Consider the following 4844-nt stretch of genomic DNA (forward strand, 5'->3'; position numbering starts at 1 on the left):
TGTAAAGGGCGCTGGAAATACAGGATTTTTAAACAATATAACCCCAAAACTTCTGCCAAATAATGGAGCAAGATCTTTAAAAGTCAGTTGCTTTGTCTTGGAACTATAAAGCAGAAATATAACTTCATCATTTCATGACAATGTTATTTCATATAATATTCTCTAAGGTAAAATAGAACTTGGAATGGAAATAAAACATTTTAAAAGGTGAGATACTAAGCATCTAACCCCTATTTCACTGAAAAATCTTGCCTTCCCCAAGAGGTCAATCTTAACTGTCCAAATTGATTCAAAGATGATAGAATAATTCTTATGTTACAATGATTTTCACAGTTCAGTTACATTTTATCAAATATATCTTTTTTCATTCGTTTTAGGCATGTAATTAAGCACCGTTAGGTACTTTTTAGCCATTTGATTAAGTCATCCTTAAGTTAGCATTGAAAATAAGATGAATTGCTTTCCATGATTAAAATGTCAGACCCTGACAAGCTCTGGGAATAGACTTCCTGAACGTACATTGTTCCTCTGTGAGATCATAAGAAACAATGTAAGGACATCAGCGGAGTGTCCATGCAAACATACCAGGACTTTAAGATTACAAGGCATACCCACTATTTTTATAGACTATAGAATACTTCTCACAGTGCAGCTGCATCCTGAAAATTACTTGCAAATAGTCCTTGCTTGCATAAATAGCTCAGCTGGGCTTTTCTGTAACAAAGACACAGAAGTCCTTACCCAGGCCACAAACCCCACTGATCCACACAAGTGGTATTCTGCTAGGGTGAGACCATAGGCTTGGAAAGAAAAAAAAAAAAAAAAACCAAAAACAAACATATGTTTGAAAGATGAGTAGGTTCCAAAGAGTTCAAATCTAACCAAACTTTGCAGTATAGAAATAAGCACAGCTGGTTTTACACTCTGTACCTCTGGTTAATGTTTAAAAGAAATGACTGCTGAAAATACGAAGAAAAAGTAATCCTGAGAGTCTCTTGGACCTCTGTCACTGTGAACTTTATTCTTTCTCCTCCTCCCAGCCTACATATTAAAAAAGGAATTTCATATCTGTATGGAATGTCATTCAGTGACAGGTTTTATAGAATTTGGTGAGGGCAAAAGGCTGGTTGAAGCCATTTTTTAGTATTTTATTGGCATTCTTTGACTAGAAATAGTAATCCCTAAAGATGATGGACGGAAAAAAAATCCAAATTTGGTCTCTCTTGCAAGGTTAGCTTTGGTGATTAGCTCTACATATTGGGCAGCAGGTTCACCCATGTAGCATAAAGCTGTGTGTATATTCTCCCTTCCACTGGGATTCATAACAAGCCTGGTGGGGAACTGTAGCTTTTGTGGGGTAGACTGCAGCTTTTTGTCCTCTATAAAATAAGGCTCTCTATTTTTTTTTTTTTATCTCCAGGAGATTGCAGGAGAACTTTTTGGCTTCTGTGAAGCACAAAAGGAACTGTGGGAAAGTGGTGAAGGACTTTCATCAGACAAAAGGATTATCCTGTTTTCTGCAGTAAAGCAGGTGGCTGCCAGCTGAAGTATGTGCAGCATTTGTACTCTTAATTTTTATTGCATCTAGCCAGCTAGCTAACTCAAGTGGGAACTCCATGATATTTATGTGAATTAAGTGCCTGCATCTCAGCTCTCCACTTCACCTGACTGATGAGCATCCAGGAGAATGAGCACTCATATCATCTGTACTGTTCCTGAAAAGGAAGTAAGCACTTGTACTCTGGGGGATCATATTGACATGATTGCAAGCAAGTAATCCTAGACGAAACACAGTCAGGAGAAGAGACATAGTTCAACAAGCCACTGAGCATTTCTTAATGAATGAGGCATTCAATTCTAATGGAAGAAAACAATGTCTGAAGCTGAAATCATGCTAAAATGACAAGAAATTCTCATGAGATCTGTCCATAAACATCATGTTTTTATTGACATAGATATCCACAACTTTAACATATGGAGAAGTCACAGGGAGAAGATAATTGAGCTCATCAGGATGTGTGTCTTCACATGTTCTCACTCTGCAGGACCTTAAAAGCCTACTGTGCCAACCTACTCACCAGGAAGTAGTTATACAAATTGTAACAAAAGTTTCCATAGCTGTTGAAATTCCGTACAACCTTATTTCAGCTCTCCTGTAGCCATACAATATGGTATTAGTCTTAGCCTCAGTGTCACTGTTGAGTGAGTAGCTCTAGGCTTTGTTATTGTGAATGTCATTCTTTATCTGATATGTATTATGAATGACTTATTTCCTCATAGTCCTACCCATACTGTATCCAGCTGTATCACAAATATTGACCTGTCATTGCAAAGGAAGGTGAATGGGAGGTAACGATATTAATTCATGTGCTTATCCAGACTTTGAGACACTAGCTCTTGGTTTTACAGAGTACTAGAATTGTTGTCTCTCTTTTACAGTCAGGTCCAGCTTGGAATTCAGATGCATTTGTGCATACTCACTATTTTTATAAGTTAGACCTCAATTTTCTCTGCTGTATTTCTAGACAGTGAATGAAAAAGTAGAAAAACCTGCTCGTAAAATGACTTTCCTATCACATTTACTCGGGAGAATCCTATGGAAGATGCAAAAATAAAGGTAATTTGTTCAAGGCAGAACTTGCCTATAATAATAATTATAATCAGTGTAATTAAGGTTTAATTTCTAAAATAAAAGAACAAAAGGTTCATTCTAAATCACTTTTATTCTACCAATTTCTTCCTTCCTGAGGTAGTTTCATATTTTCAAAGGACCGACAAAGCCAAGCGCCTCTTTCCCTGCTCTCTAGTTGTCTAGCTGCTTTTTCTGTCAATGTTTCTGTGGATTGCCACAGAGATAGAATTTTAGACCCTCTGTCCAGACCCAGTTCCAGACTGGGGTAACAAATGCTGAAGTGGGTTGTGAGCCCCATTTTGCTGATGCTTGCAGAACACAGAAGAATGGGGAAATATTGGAATCTGGAGCTCCATTCTGGTCCATGGACAGTGGCACTGAACTATTGTGCTAAATGGAGGAAGCCCAGTAAGATGTAAAAAGCACTGAGTCCATGGAGTTATGGAAGTTGCTCTCCCATGTCCGTGCACAGGTTATGAAATGTGTGCAGGGCTGCAGGCCTCTATTTAGAGAATCTCAGCCCTTGCCTCACTTTTTTTTGAGCCCCACTTACTGCAAAAGGCCTCAGGATTATGTGGGGTCATGGCTGTCTACTTATCTTCAACATGGCCTTAAAATACAAATATTTTGTAATAAAAACCAGCTGGAATCACCTATAAATAATAAGATCCAAAAATGCAAAGCTGTCTATACAATAACTCCAGGTAGTCAACTTCGACTTACAATGGAACTTAAAAAGAAACTAGATAGGTGATAAGGAAGTCTACTATGCTCCTGACAAGTACTATAGCTGAGATACCATCATTGTGGACAGCCTGGTTTATTTGAAGTCAGTTTCTTTTATTTACTGATGTCATATATAAAATGAGAAAGAAGTGGTTTTGCCACTGTTTTTGTTGAAATTTTCCTATTTGAAAAGAATGTAACCAATCATCTCAAGGCGCATTCCCCCTAATCTTTCTATCCATACAGAACTCTCTGCAGTCAAAATATTTCATTATTTTCTGACTGTTTTGCTTAATTTAAGAGATTGTAAACTATTAGGAATATTTTAAAAAAAGTATCATAAAACTATTATTGTCAGTGCCATGATGTTGCATACTAAATTTTAATACAATGCCAATGATTGCAGAAATATGTGAAATACAAGTAATACAATGACTTGAGATGTACAATTAACTGCAAATATAGCCCTTATTATTGTGTTATGGTCTGTTCTCTTGAGTTTTCTGACAGAAGATTATAATAATTAAAGATGCAGAATAACTAATTTTTGTTAAAAGTTATTCTCTTTACATCTCTGAAATAATTGTGTCTTCATATTTTTTCTGTATTGCATCTATTTATTCACTCAGTCATTTCTATCAGTGTAGATGACTGTGAGCATGGTCATAAAATAAAATCATTTTTACAGGGCAGAATTTCAGACCTTTTTTTTCCTCCCCCACAGGCTACTGAAGAATTGGCTCTGCAAGTATGTCAGGCTGAAACTGCACATCTGTGAGCACAGAAGTATGACCTTTAATACCAGATATCTGAATTTGGAATTCAAAGTACAACTGAGGAAGAAAACCTAAATCCAGTTACTTAAATCACTTGAATATTTCCAATATTGTTATATAAGAATCTCACATTTAAAAGGATTTAATCTAAGAAGAATGTTTGTAAATGAAGGGTTCCTATTAACATCTAAAATAAATGAGCATTATCTCACAAAGCCAGTCAGACACTATGAATCTCTGCAAGAAAACCATGCAATGGAACGGTTTTTCCTTTTTTCATTTTCTTCTTTCCCCACTCAAAACCAAATAAAAAAAAACTCACTCACTTAAGAAGCGATTGTCTGCAGACCTTTGAAGCCAAGGAGGGTGACAGCAAGGGCAAGAGGCTTATTTCAAGGGTCACATTTCATTTGCATAAGCAAGTAACCATAGGGCACTGTGGAATGTCTGTAAATGGATTTCATTACAGAAATTCAGCTTAAAGGGACTATAAATAATCCTCTGACAAACAATGTATATTGCTTCAAGTTCTTCTGTAATAAAAATATTTTAGTAACACAACAATCCGTGAAAGCAGGAAATGAAACAGGAGGAGCTGCACATCTTCCCATTTTCTCTCTCAGGGCAACATTATATTGTAATATGTTTTAGAGGAAAAAATGTGATATTCATATTATTTTAGCAAAGTAATCCTACAAAAACAAGGTTAT

At 36.3% G+C, this 4844-nt stretch overlaps 1 long non-coding RNA gene across 4 annotated transcripts; it reads left to right on the plus strand.

Moving 5' to 3' along the window:
* The first annotated feature begins 542 nt into the window (after positions 1–542).
* LOC137473365 (uncharacterized) lies at positions 543–4349 on the plus strand. 4 transcript variants are annotated; one of them, XR_010998727.1, is made up of 6 exons: positions 543–787; positions 1421–1547; positions 1638–1726; positions 2281–2349; positions 2440–2617; positions 4083–4349. It is a non-coding gene; the product is annotated as an uncharacterized lncRNA (long non-coding RNA). The 4 variants fall into 4 exon arrangements; XR_010998725.1 differs by lacking the exon at positions 1638–1726 and having other exon boundaries at positions 545–787; XR_010998726.1 differs by lacking the exon at positions 2281–2349 and having other exon boundaries at positions 547–787; positions 2526–2617.
* The last annotated feature ends 495 nt before the right edge of the window (positions 4350–4844 follow it).

The sequence above is a fragment of the Anomalospiza imberbis genome, chromosome 4 (assembly GCF_031753505.1).
Source record: "Anomalospiza imberbis isolate Cuckoo-Finch-1a 21T00152 chromosome 4, ASM3175350v1, whole genome shotgun sequence".
Lineage (NCBI taxonomy): Eukaryota > Metazoa > Chordata > Aves > Passeriformes > Viduidae > Anomalospiza > Anomalospiza imberbis.